Here is a 14,727-nt window from a genome sequence, read left to right on the forward strand (position 1 = left end):
GTTACATTTGAGAAACTTTCAGTCGAGGCTTCGTGGTAGTGTGTGTGTGTGTGTGTGAGAGAGAGAGAGAGAGAGAGAGAGAATGAATATCAAATATCAAAAAATTGCAACTAGGTTTTTCTTTTAAAGTAACACCAACATGTGTACCAGTGGAAAATGTATAAATGGACTCTCTGCAATGATTTCTTGCTAGCTATAGGCTACAGCTACTCCAGTGCAGGTGATTTAAATTCATCTGTAGTGATGGTGCGGTTTATCCATCCATCCATCCATCCATTTTCCGTACTGCTTATCCTACACAGGGTCGCAGGGAACCTGGAGCCTATCCCAGGGAACTCGGGGCACAGTGTAGGGGGCACAATGTAGGGGACACCCTTGGACGGGGTACCAACCCATCACAGGGCACAATCACACACACATTCACACGCTACGGACAATTTGGACACGCCAGTCAGCCTACACCGCATATCTGGACTGTGGGAGGAAACCGGAGAACCCGGAGGAACTGCTTTGTAACTGCTTTTGTACACACCTTAAACTGCATGTGATGTAAAACATAGCCACTATATAAATATCACTTTATATATATATATATATATATATATATATATATATATATATATATATATATATATATACCGTTTATAAACTCTGTAAGTCAACTGATATAACCGTATCATTGCACTTGCTTAGTCTTAAAGAGAGGCCATGCTGACTCACACGTGCTCCTAATGCTTTGTAAACAAACCGTAACCTTTATATAGCCGACATTACGGTTTATAAAGCCTGCAAGGATGCACAGGCGATAATAAAACCCACGTGATATGACGTGGCCATAATATCACGTGGGTTTATTTATCACTACACACAGTTTCCAAATGTAGAGTTTAGACTCCGTTATTAATGATCATTAATGTTCATTGGTTGCCAGATTGGGTGAATTTATTGCTGTTAGGTTTACTAAAAATTTACGTAGATTCGCAAAACGTGACCTGGATTAGTCTGTAGGTTCCGTTCAGTTTATAATAAAAAAGAGACATTTAAAAAAAATAATAATATTCGTATTCGCTATAGGTGAAATCTAGTGCTTCCAATCTGGCAACCCAACTCACATGGTTTCCTGAGTGAAATAGTTATACTACTACACCATACTGAAAAATAAACCTTTAATGGAAGTGGTTCTGATGGATTATTATTATTATTATTATTATTATTATTATTATTATTATTATTATTATTATTATCTAAATCTGTGTTGTTTATCTTTAGTTATTTATTTATTTCAAGTGACATACATATTTCTTTTTCACACAGCATTGCTCAGATCATAAGGGCATGCATAACACGGAGAAATGAAACGCAACTTCACACGACACCCCCCCCCCCCCACACACACTCTTTTTATTCTTTTTATATTACACGTGGCAAATATATGTCCACGTGGAAAATGCACGAGAACGGACTCGTGTAAAGTGCACTAGGGTATGAACTAGGTCTAAAACAGCAGGATATGTAGTGCACTATATGTCCAGTAGGGATGCGCGTGAATTACTCCACACCAGCGGGGTGGGTGTAAAATTAAACCCTTTGTAGTGCACTACATGTCCAATTAGAATCGAGCCACGAGTTTTCTTCTCTTCTTTTCTTTTCTTTTTCGGTCCTTGAAGAACAGAGGTCGTTGTTTACTACCAAATAAATAAATAGATAAATAAATAAATAGTTGAATAAAATGCAGGCGCGAGTATGAGGTCTGCGTTATTATCGCGGGCGCGAGTCCAAGACTGGAACGTGCGGGACGGCAGACAAAGGAACGCGCGCGCGTTGGTTCCGCGCGTGGGCAGACGCGCCATTGCGAATGCGCGGTTTGTCACACGTCTCACGGAGTACAGGCGCGTGATGAGGGTGTGAGCTGGGTGTGGTGTGTGTGTGTGTGTGCCGCTGCCCAGTTTTGCTGATGAATCAGGAACCGTCGCGGCTCTACAGACCTCCCTGAAGTTCCGTTCTTTAGACTTGTGCGCGCGCGTACACCACCACCTCCTCCACTTCCACCAGCACACATGCACGCGCTTATGCACTGCACGGATATGAACCCCCGTGAGCTCCAAACTTAGCACTCAGCTTTGTGTCTGTGAAACGGTAATGACTAAATAATAACTAACACCTAGCAGTGTTCTTTACAACAGGCACTCTGTAAATAAGCATGGATAACGGAAAAGACTCCTGGTGCTCCTCAGACCCCAGTTCGAGTACCATAAATGTACATTATGGGTGAGACGGGGATTACAAATTTTGTACAAATCTTGTAATTTTTTCTACCGGTGACATTAACTCGCATAGCTAGTTCACATTTTTCACAATAAGATAAGTGTAAAAACGAGGTGGACATGGATCACGGCTGTCTTCACACCGGAGAACAGCGGGGTACCGCGCGGTGGGGGTGGGACTTCAGGTCCAGACATTCTAGACCATTTCTGGGAACAAGTTCGGGAAAATAAATGTTCCGATGTAGAATCAAAAATCAGCCCGATGCCATAGGAGAACCTTGAAGTTACGCAAAGAACCTTTTACTCTCAAGTTCCTTAGAGGACCGTCTATTCACCGGTGCTTTAAAGAACCCCAAAACGGTTCTTCAAAGCAGTGCCACAAGGGAAAAAAAAAAACCAAAACACCTTAGTAAGCGCTTTAAGGAACCAAAGAAGGTTCTCAACAGTGATGCCAATCAAGAGACCCACAAAGAACCTTCCTTATACAATAGGGTCAAGGGATGATACCGTGAAGAACCGACACACTGCTCTGAAGAGCCTACCGTATAATGAACCCTAAAGAACTTCTTTAAAAGAACCATATAGCTCAACTCAAGAACCCTGTACGATGAAAAATGATTCTTGACAAGAAGAAAGTTCTCAAACCATTGAAGAACCTTTTATTTTTAAGAGTGGACGGGTGTAATGATCAGGTGTCCACAAACGTGTATATACGGTATATATATGTATATATAGACACCTTTTATGGGCATCAGTACAGTGCTGTTCCTGCTAAAATAAAATAAAAAAAATGATATGTTTTAAGCAGTAATTACATCATAACGAGACCTCGTTACGATTCCATTTCATCGAAACGATCCAGACGTGAAATGAGCACCTCCTTTAGGTTGTACCTTACGTTTAATTGGCTACCGGCTGCTATAATGAGAAACAGGATTAACCAATCAGGATCATGCATTTTTTCCCCCCATGTTTCCGGAGTACATCGAGGTGATGCTCGACCTATTATTTCTCCACAGATTGTAGTTTTCGATGGGCGTAAAAATAAATAAAATCTTAGCCACTGAGGGACTTTGACGATTTGTTTATTTTATCCTTGCCTTGTGTACAAAAATCGACGACCTCTACATGTCCCTACAAGCGCACCGAAATGACTTCCTGGATTCTCACGAACGGTTATGAGCCTTATCCTGGCTTAATTGCAGTTCCTCGGACTGACGTTTCTTCAGTTCCCCGCTCACAACCTGCAGTCAGTTCTCGTTTACTGTTTGACGCGCAAGAAAATCAGAAAAGAAAAATGTACGACCGTGGTTTCGTCTTCCGATTCCGTCTACGACCTCGCATTAAATGCGTGTAGAGACGCTCTGAAGATGGGAGTGGAGATCGTACGGTGATTAGCAGAACAGTAGCGGTCACTACACATTCACAAGGAACAAACTACAAGCGTCGTGAGGGACTTGTGACTTGCTAGCGTGAACGCAGGGTTAGCTGTCGAGGATGATTTATTTGACTGTCATTTTTTTTTAAACACTGTTTACTCTTTTCTCTTGTGCTGCAGTCCATCGCTGGCCGGAGGAGCGCTGAAGTGAAATGGCTCCTGTGAAGCTGCCGAGGTTAGACCGGACCGTCGCGTTGCCGTACGGAGAGACGATCGCCGTCTCCTACATCCGCTCGACGCCTGTCTATACAGGTGAATGAGAATGAGCATCAGGTTTCTCTCACGGTAGCAGTAACATCTGTCCCGGCTCTGCTGCTTTCCTTCCCTCTTTCCCTCATTCTCTAAACCCCCTCAGACTTACCCCCCTCACCACTGACCGTATGGACTCCTCCGTGCTGTGGTGACCTTTTGAATTCCTTGTACACCACCGACCACCAGTCCCAGGCTGGAGAACAGAAGATTTCCCAGCATGCACAAGCCTCAGAACGGGCTCGCCCCCCCGGCACCAGACGTATACGAATTCTCCCTGGACGAGGAGGACGCCAAAGTATTCCAGAGACCCGGGGGAGCGAGCTTGGTGTCTCCTCTGAGCCAGTACATCCAAACCGAACACCAGCATGCGGGACTCTTCTCCATGCCCCAGCATCCTGTGAGGAAGAAGAGGAAAAGGTGTGGCATATGTGGGCCCTGCATGCGCACGGAGAACTGCGGCACCTGCCACAGCTGCATCAACAGGAAGGTCGCACATCAGATCTGTAAACTCAGGAAGTGTGAAGAACTCAAGAAGAGGAGGGTCACCTGGCAGGTAAGAGGCTGAAGTAACAAGTTAGATGACACCGACACACACAGCTCAGTCTCAGCGAAGGAGGCGTGTCCAATATGACTTGGTGTAACTGAGTGTTTCTCGGTACAGATCGGACCAATCGTAATCCAACATGCAGATTATTAGATCTCAACAACATAGTAGAAAGACGCTTTCGGCTATCTGCACGCTACGATAGCTAGCTAACCTAGCTAACGTTCTATTAGCCTGTTAAGTTCTAGACTTATATTTTTGACAGGTTTGGCTACGTTTATATAAAGGGTGAAAAAAAATCGGTTTAAGAATTTAAACGGAAGAAAATGTCGAAAGAAAACGTAAACATGCCTAACTTTTTGCATGTAAATTTAGTCATGTGTACTATAGCTAATTTACAGCAGTGAGACCACGTCGGTTATGAAAATTGCTGAGAAATGTTTTTGTTTTTTCTATAGTAGTTTCTATAGTGTTTTAACAAGCTCCAGTTCTTAAATTGTTAATTATTCGTCAGGACAAAATGTCTTAAAGTGCACCTATTATGGTTTTGAAACATGCCTAATTTTGTTTTAAAGCTCTCATACGGTAGATTTTCATGCATCCGAGGTCAAAAAATACTTTAACGTGCTCATGATTTAAACAGCAGCGTTACATTTTTACCCCCAGTGTCACAAACGACTCATTCGATGATCCGTTCTAAATGATTCGTTCTAAACTCCTCCTTTCAGAGAGCATACTCTGCTCTGATCGGTCAGACGTCCCAGTCTGTCGTGATTGGTCAGCGAGCGGCCAATGAAGACCAGAGGCGGGGCTTTTTGTTACAAACCTACATAGGTTAGTACAGGAAGTGAGTCTGGAATCACTAACGACTCGATTCAACTGTTCAGAATCGATTCCTTCTTTTGTGAGTCGATAACTCCGTTTGTCGTGCGCTTTGATTTTTTGAACTTTGCAGACTCTTTTTACGCTCACAAACAGTATAACGTATATACACGACGTCTATAACACGCTACGTGAAAGGTAACATTTGAAAAACCATAATAGGTGCACTTTAAATGGATTTTTCATATTCAGTTCTTTCTGAACTGGTTTGTTATGTCCATTTTTTAACACATCGCTTGTGTGCACTCATACACGTCATGTTTCAATTAAAACGAAATCCGATCCTATGGGTTGGAATTTCACCACGGTCGGAGCGTTTTAAGAGTGAAAACACACCTGAGCCGAATGGTTCCTGGCGCGTTTTCAGGCAACCGGATTTCACCCAAGCGTCGTAGCGTTTTTCTCAAGCGAGAGAGATTCTGATGGATTTAACCCTAAATCGTTCATGACGTCACACACGAGTCGGGTCATGCGGGGCCTTCAGATCTGTCGGTTTTTAAACGACGTCGAGATTGACGGATCTGCAGGAAGGGACGCGTTCTTAAACCACGACTCGTCGTAGATCCTCCTTGCTTTTGATCTTTCCGCGAGACATTCCTCATCCGTCCCATCCAAACTCGTCCTCCGAACACGTCCTGTCTGTCCTGACCTGCTTTACCTAGTGAGTTCCTGCTCGACGTCACAGCTGAGGTCTGGCTCAACCACAACACCATAAATGACACAGTTCCACCTAGGACTAATTGCTTTGTCGTTATTAGATTGAATCAGGTTTGCTTTGAGGGGGAAGACCATAAAACCGTGCTACTGAGAGTCACCCTGTTTAACAGACCTTGTTAAAGAGATTTGCTCGATTTAGCTTCCGGCTCTTTCTTTACCCCTGATAAGACTTACCCAATTCTAGATGGTTGGGGACTTCCAGGGCTATCAGGGCAACGTGGCATTTTGATCATCACAGCTCGACGTAAAGCCAAAAGAACGTGTTCATGGACATGATTCGCTAGAGTTGCTCTGATTGACAGGGGTGGAGTTATTATTGTCCCTCCAGTATGGCTTTCTTGGACTCCCAAGCAGGAATCTGTATTCCCAATATCCTCTGGAACACTATCCCGGAGTTCCGGGGTGATAGAAGAACATCATCGTCCGGGGTTGGGGGTTTGATTCTCCTATTTTGCATGTTCTCCCCGTACTTCGGGGGTTTCCTCCGGGTACTTCGGTTTCCTCCTCCAGTCCAAAGACGTGCATTGCAGGCTGATTAGCATTTATAAATTGTCCGCAGTGTGTGAAGGAGTGTGTGGTTGTGACTTGTGCCCCGAGTTCCCTGGGATAGGCGGTACAGAAAACGGATGGATGGATGGATGGATGGATCTACGTCCTGCAGTCGATCTTAGGAATCGGTAGTGAACCTGACTCGACTGAACCAAGCTCTCGACATGGGTGATACCGTTTCAGGAGATTAGTAAGAGCTGCCCGAGCGGAACGGTTTTATCGTTTATCATTAACCGCGCGTCGTTATAACGAAACTTTTTAGTCAGTGTGAAACTTCAATTGAAGGCAGCCCGCTTGAGTAATGCGAACCGACTTTCTTTTCCTGGTAAAGGACACGGGCTGCAGCATTCAGAAGTAGTTTCCGAATTAGTCGATGCTGATTTAAGTTCGACGGCCCTCCGGAAAGCTAGCAATGCTGAGCTAAGAGGCAGTGGAAACGAAGTGGGGGTTAACACGAAATGTTCTCGTCAACACGACTTTGTAATATCATCCGTACGCCGTGGTGAGTGCTACGACGAGTCGTTTATTTCCAGAAAGATTTTTTGTGTCCACTGTGGTAGCTTTGAAGCTTGTTCGTCTCGATACGAACGGTAGCGTGATGTCAGAGATACAAAAATGGATGTTGTCGAGGAAGAAGTCTTCGGAAGTTGCGTTAGAATCGCTGTGCGTTTTCTTCCAGCTCCTGTTCGCCCAAGCCACCGAACCAGATGGTGCAGCCTTTGTTTTGCTGTTTGCTTTAAGCTGTTTGTTGAGTGGCAGTTGTTAGTGGTGTGTGTGTGTGTGTGAGCGTGAGCGGAGAGTGGTTGCTACGCTAGAACCAGACAACACAAAGTACTCGCATAGGGACAAGCAGACTTTTGAAAAGACTTTTGAACTTTGTAAAACCCGAGTGAGAAACCGCCGCAGGATTAGCTCGCTTTGCTAACACAGCGCGTGCTGTAAGACGGCCCGTTGTTGTTTTCGTTGTTGTCGCAGGACTAAGCACGCGCGTGCAAACTGTTGATTCTTGGTTTTAAAGGCCCGGTTTATTAAACACGGATTAAGTCTTGTGTTGGAGGAATCCAGTCCAGGATTTAGCTTTGTGTCCGGTAAACAAACCAGATGTGATTTTGTGGTTTTAAAGCAAAGCCCGAGAGCGGCGTTGGTCCCGTGCACGTGTTTGAGCATTGAACTGAAAGATGAACGTGTAAATTGTTCAGAGGTAACAATCCCCAGGGATGAGTTCACTGCTACGTTCACACTAGAAACAGAGAAACGTAGAGGAACGGGACTTTTCATTTGATGGAGCGCTGACGTCCTGGCAACTCTTTTATTCGTTTTCCTTCTTTCTTTCTTTCTTTTTCTTTCTCTTTTCTTTCATTCCTTCGTTCAGACTCATCTTCTTTCTTTTCTTCCTTTCTTTCAGTCTCTTACCTTCTTTTCTGTCTTTTTTCTTTCAGTCTCTTATCTTCTTTTTTCTTTCTTTCTTTCAGTCTCGTACCTTCTTTCTTTCTTTCTTCCTTTCTTTTTCTTTCTTTCAGACTTGTACCGTTGCGATCAAAATTGTTCAAGCCCCAGTGCAAATCAGGTTTACTGTCAGAATGTAGAGACTTTCGGCTGTTTGCGATGAACAGATCAAACAAAAGCGATTGAAATAGTTCATCACGACGAGCGCTTCAAGCGGTTTCCACAAATTCAACTGAAAATGCAACTTGTAATGATTTCTCCAGTCTCAGAATAGTATTTAGTAGAGCTCCTTTTGCTGTTATGACCTGCTGCAAACGAGATGCAGAGCTTCTGGCAGCGTTCCTGAGGAATCTTCTCCCGTTCCTCATGAGCAACGGCCTCCAGTTCAGTAATATTCTTGGGTTTGCGTGCTGCAACCGCCTTCTTCAAATCCCACCAGAGATTTTCTACGGGGTTCAAGTCAGGTGACTGTGATGGCCCTGTAGAATCTTCCAGAACTTCTTCTGCAACCAAGCCTTGGTGGAATTTGAGGTATGCTTGAGATCATTGTCCTGTTGGAAGGTCCAGTGACGCCCAAGCTTCAGCTTCCTCACAGACGGCGTGATGTTTTCTCCTAGGATTTCCTGATACTTCACTGAATCCATCTCGCCTTCCACACGCTGCAGGTTTCCAGTGCCAGAGGATGCAAAGCAGCCGCAGAGCATCACCGAGCCACCACCATGCTCGACTGTGGACAGAGTGTTCTTTCTTCTTCCTCCAGACATACCGCTGATCCATCGTGCCGAAAAGTTCCAGTTTTGTTTCATCGCTCCACAGAACAGAATCCCAAAACTTCTGTGGATTATTTATATGATTTTTGAGCGATTTTCTTGTGCTTTTGGGTCAGTAATGGTGAACGTCTTGGAGTTCTGGCATGGGAACCTTCTGCGTTTAGTACGCTCCTTACTGTGCTCACTGAAACCTCAGTGTCTGTTACACCAAGTCTCGCTGCAGGTCTTCTGCAGTCACTCGAGGGTTTTTCACACCCTGCCTTCTCAGAAATCTGCTTGCAGCCGTCGATAGCTTCCTTTTTTTCTACTCTGTCCAAGTATTTCATACATTTTCTACCCCTAGCCAGTTCAGGTATTTCATGTGTTCCAGCTCAAGCACACCTGGTGCAACTAATGAAGCCCTTGAGACAACACCTGTTCTGCATATCTGTGCTGTTGTGAGGGATTCTATTCAGGGGGTGAATACTTTTGAGACTGGAGAAATCATTATAAGTTGCATTTTCAGTTGAATTTTGGGAAACCGCTTGAAGCGTTCGTCGTGATGAACTGTTTCGATCGCTTTTGTTTGATCTGTTCGTCGCAAACAGCTGAACGTCTGTACATTCTGACAATAAACCTGATTTGCACTGGGGCTTGAACAAGTTTGATTGCAGCTGCATCTTTCTTTCTTTCAGTCTCTTATCTTCTTTCTTTCCTTCTCTCCTTTCTTTTTCTTTCTGACGCGTACCTTCTTCCTTTTATTTCAGTCTCTTACCTTTTTTCTTTCTTTTGCTTTTCTTTTCCTTCTTCTTTCTTTCAGTCTTTTTTTCTGATAAAACTGCCTGTGTTTTTTTGTTGTTGTTATATCCTCATATTTTTACGTGCGTACATAAACTGTTACAATAAATCTGATCTGCTTCTAATCCACACCTCGTGCCCCGGTGTTCCAGGGATAGACTCCGGATCCACTCGTACCCTGATGTGGTTACCGCGGTAACTGAACGCTAAATTATGGAGCTAATTTTCCACAGCAGGAACTACTGGAACCGAGTTCCCTTTTTGTTTTTTTGTTTTGTTTTATTGCTTCCTTTTCTTTTCAAGTGACTTTAGTTGCACTCAGTCGACTTTATTGCTCTTTTTTTTCATTAATTTTATTTATTTTTATTGATCTGTCACTGGAAGATTAGAAACAGAAAAAACCCCCACATTAAGTTGCATTCGGGTCTCAGTCCTGCGTTTTTATCACTCGTTGTCTTTCTCTCGTCACTTCGGCTGTTCGGAAGCTGTTTTTCTATCCTGTTTGTAGCCGGAGTCGTTGTTTATTTCCGAGCTGAGCTTTAGGCCTAATTGTCTTCGTCTTGAACAGCTTAGCGTTAAAGGTCCGTGCTCAGCAGTGCCGAATTCCTCCCACCTGCTCTGTGTGCACTGCTGCCTGACCTTTAACCTCAGGAGGCGCTCCCGTGACTCGTACGGGATTTGACCTGAGACACAAAGAGCTCTCTTCTTTGTTTCTTCCCTTTATGTGGAGCGCCTCACTTCTCCGTTCATTCGTTGCCTCGGTTATTTATTCATCGTTTTACACCAACACCGGTCTGTGATTACAGTCCTAGCAAAGCTCTTGTTCCTTTTCTTTTTCCATGTCCCCCTTTCTCTCTCTCTCTCTCTCTTGCTTTTTTCATTTCTACCTTTTTTTTATTTCTTATTTGCTTTCTTTCTTTTCACATCTTCTCTGTTTCTATATTGTCTTTCTCTTTCATTCTTTCTTACCGTCTTGACATGCGCTTCCAGTTGTGCTGTCTCTATGCTCTTTTTTTTTTTTTTAGTAAAGTGTGTGGAATGTAAAGAATGAGGGTGAAGCGGGGGCGAGACGAGTAAACACTCGGAGAGAAACAGGACAGAAAGAGTGTAAATACAAACAGGACTGATGGGGCTCAGGAAAGCCGGGTTGGTGTTGGGTGGAGGAGGAAGGAACCCATCCTTCTACACGTGTCTCCTGTTTTTGTGAGCACGCGCCCGTGCGTGTGTGCGTGTGTGTGTGTGTGTGACCCTCAGTCACAAAGAAGCTGGACTCCTCCTTCATATCCTCCAAATCCATCATCGGATTTTATGCACTCCCAGAATCACGGTTAATGTACCGAGGTACAAATGTACAAAAGGTACAACAGTGAAGTTTTAAAAGAGCATTACGTCATCATGATCCTCTAAATAAAGGTATAAAGAACACTCTTGTGGCAAAGCGTGACGGAAATATGACTACAGAGTCTCAATATCACACACTATGTAAATATTTGTGTGTGTGTGTGTGTGTGTGTGTGTGTGTGTGAGATGAAGATATGAAGCTCTGCCCTTCCCCCACTCATACCTCCTCACTCCACTGACCTGAAAGGGCAACACACACACACACACACACACACACACGTGTCTGATTGACAGTTTTGTTCTTTAGATCTTTATTTCTTCTTTAATGTGTAACGGGTTTCCTGTTTGCCTTTACGAGGACAGCAGAGACACGATATCATCTAATATTTACGCACGGTACAAAATATTCTAAAATAAACTGAATTCGGACGCTGAAATTCAGTTCCCTCTTTGACGTTAACGTCAAAAGTGCAGCGCCCTCCGCAAGTATTGGCACCCTTGGTAAATATGAGCAAGGAAGGCTGTGAAAAATGGTCTTTATTGTTCAACCTTTAAATTCATTTTTTTTTTTTTAAATCACAAAAATACTCTGCTCTCATTGATATCAAACAATTGCAATCACAATGTGTATATATATATATATATATATATATATATATATATATATATATATATATATATATAAAATCTTTGTTAAATATAGGTGTGCAACAATTATTGGCCCCCTTTTATTCAGTACTTTGTGCTCCCTCACTTTGGCGAGATAACCTGAAGATGAGTCTTCTCCTATAACGCCTGATGAGGTTGGAGAATACATGGCGAGGGATCTGAGAGCGTTCCTCCATACAGAACCTCTCCAGATCCTTCACATTTCGAGGTCCACGCTGGTGGACTCTCCTCTTCAGTTCACCACACAGGTTTTCTATGGGGTTCGGGTCAGGGGACTGGGAGGGTCATGGCAGGATATATATATATATATATATATATATATATATATATATATATATATATATACACACACATTAGTGGAGGATTAAATATCACTGTGTTTGTTTTACGAGACCTCAGTGTCTGATCTCAGAGCAGTTTTAGTGTTCTTTTTAGCGAACGGCGTTGCTCATTAGTGGCGAGTGCGGTGGTCAGGAAGGCCATATTTCATTGTCCCCTTCTCCTGACCCCTGCAATCCCCTGCTGCCTGACTCCCTGTCGCCTAGCAACCACATCTCATTATATCCCCGAACTCACCAACCAGGGCTCGGCAAAGCATACCATGCTCACGCTGTGCACTCAATAATGCCAATGATGCTAAAACCAGGGCATCGATTACACGAGTGTGACGCTCTCAATAGCCGATTTACAGAAGAGCTTTCACTTGAGCGTTAAAGGAAATATCGTTTTTTTTAATTAAACCGAATTATAAACCCCTGCACGAACGTCGCCGGACATCGCAGCCGTAACAGATAGGAAATCGGATATAGACCAGAGCTTGGTTTATTTTAAAACCAGCTTCACACACGTCCCTCGTGAAGAAGTGCGAACGGTGGTTGAAGCTCGCGTCACATCACATCACATTACATCAACATTCAACAAGTATCGGCCCCCTTTGACAGAGAAATACCCCTTTGGACAGTGAGCCAGAGAATGGGCATGGGTGTGTATGGGACATCTGTTTTGTCTGTGTGGGAGAGTGAGGTATAGAGTCTTGGGGGAGTGTGAGTGTGTGTGTGAGAGAGAGAGACTGAGTAGGAGTGTGGATTTGGAGGCTTTAGTCAGGCCGTTGTTGGTATAGTGGGAGGCGGAGAGGGTTAATTAGGATCGTTAATTCTGCTGTTATTACAGCAATGCTCAATCACTGACACACACATATGCAGGTGCAAGTTCTCACAACTCTTTAGCGATGCAGCCTTAATGATCCCTCTGTAGGGGTGGTGTGAAACAGTGTGTGGACCGAGTGCGAGTGTGTGTGATTACTGTATTCAGCCTGACGCAGCTTTTCTGATTTGCTCGCTCGAGCCGGTCAGAAGAGACCAGGTGTCCTCGTGTTCTTTACATTTTAAGTGCACATATATAAGGCGTACGACGGCGGCGCTGCGATTCCGTGTTTTTCCGTCCCTCCGGGGTTTCGCGCTCGCGGAAACGAACGCGAAATGCGATTTTTCAAAATCACCGCAGATCCGGGCCGAGAAGCGTCACGTGACGTGACGTGACGTGACGTCAACCTTACGATTCACGCGCGTCGTGTACACGAGTACGGCTAAGAGGTCTCGTCTATCAACAGACATCAGTGCGAAAGAGCGCACGGAACCATTCCGTGCGATTGCGATTTCGCCGGTTCGAGTAGTTTTCCACAAAAGAAAAAAAAAAAAAGCACAAATTTTTTTTTTTAAATCCTCAGCAAAATCAGAAAAAAAGAAACTTTTGCAGTTACATTATTTTACATTACATTATTAAATATTTATCAAATCAGCTCGTCTCATTTTCTGTAAGAACCGAGTGTGTGCTGTACAGCGCGTGTCATTTTTATTACGGAATACGATCAGATTATGGATTTCATGACTTTAGAGCGGTGGTTCTCAACCCGAGGTGATGGAGGGATCGGAAAGGGGGGTGCAAATTGTTTTCAAGAAAACAGACACGGGGACGCACGGTGGCTTAGTGGTTAGCACGTTCGCCTCACACCTCTAGGGTGGGGGGGTTCGATTCCCACTGTGGCCCTGTGTGTGGAGTTTGCATGTTCTCCCCGTGCTGCGGGGGTTTCCTCCGGGTACTCCGGTTTCCTCCCCCAGTCCAAAGACATGCATGGTAGGCTGATTGGCGTGTCCAAAGTGTCTGTAGTGTATGAATGGGTGTGAGTGTGTATGTGATTGTGCCCTGCGATGGATTGGCACCCTGTCCAGGGTGTACCCCACCTTGTGCCCCATGCTGCCTGGGATAATCTCCAGGTTCTCCCGTGACCCTGAAAAGGATAAAGCGGTATAGAAGATGGATGGATGGAAAACAGACACTTGGTGATTTGTGTACTCGGTGTATTTTATTGCTTTTCAAATAGAATGTGCAGAAATGAAAAACCACGCGTTCCCTCTCCCTCTGTATTTTGTTTTTGCTGGAGAGAGGCGGAGTTTAGCTGCCTTTTATCTAGACTTAGCGACCAACTTAGCGACTTTTCACACCCCTTGTAGCGACTTTTTCGTTGTTGCAAAAAGTCATAAAAAAGCGCCTAGTGACAAATGTAGCGACTTTATGGACAAACGTTAGCGACTTTCGGAATATCAGCAGCACTGTCCTGCAAGCGCGCAGTCTTGCTCTCCCGCTGCACTCGCACCTCTCTCTGCGCCCGCTCTGTTCAGCGAGGGGCCGAGAGCCGGAGATTTAACAACGTCATGGATAACGAGACGCGCGTTGAGCACGAGTACAGCTAAAAAAAAACATCGCTGCGAAAGAGCGCGCAGAAGCACCTTCGTCCGAGTAGTTTTCAGCGAAAATCGTCGAAAATATAACGAACTCGGCGAAATCCTGTACAGACGGTTAACGCTGTGTTCCTTTCTCTTTTCTTAATAGTCGTTTTACATTACATTACATCGAATCCTGGACTTTTTAATCCGATATTTCTTTCCTACGAAGACTCCTGTCCATTTTTTATGTAAAGTCTCCTGTCTTTCGTGTGAACAGTCTTGTCCTCTCGTCTCCTCTTCTCTTTCGGACGAACCGTCTTATTTACGGGAAGACCCGTTATTCATTTAGATCGAT

The 14,727-nt window shown here is 44.2% G+C and overlaps 1 protein-coding gene across 1 annotated transcript in view; it reads left to right on the forward strand.

Moving 5' to 3' along the window:
• Window positions 1-14,443: 14,443 nt before the first annotated feature.
• tet3 (tet methylcytosine dioxygenase 3) overlaps window positions 14,444-14,727 on the forward strand; it is a 32,842-nt gene continuing 32,558 nt past the window's right edge. The window contains 1 exon segment of the mRNA XM_053653875.1: window positions 14,444-14,727. This exon segment is cut by the window's right edge and continues 2,527 nt beyond it. The gene's annotated coding sequence lies outside the window, so the exon portion shown is untranslated.

Source organism: Ictalurus furcatus, chromosome 22 (assembly GCF_023375685.1).
Source record: "Ictalurus furcatus strain D&B chromosome 22, Billie_1.0, whole genome shotgun sequence".
NCBI classification, from domain to species: Eukaryota; Metazoa; Chordata; class Actinopteri; order Siluriformes; family Ictaluridae; genus Ictalurus; species Ictalurus furcatus.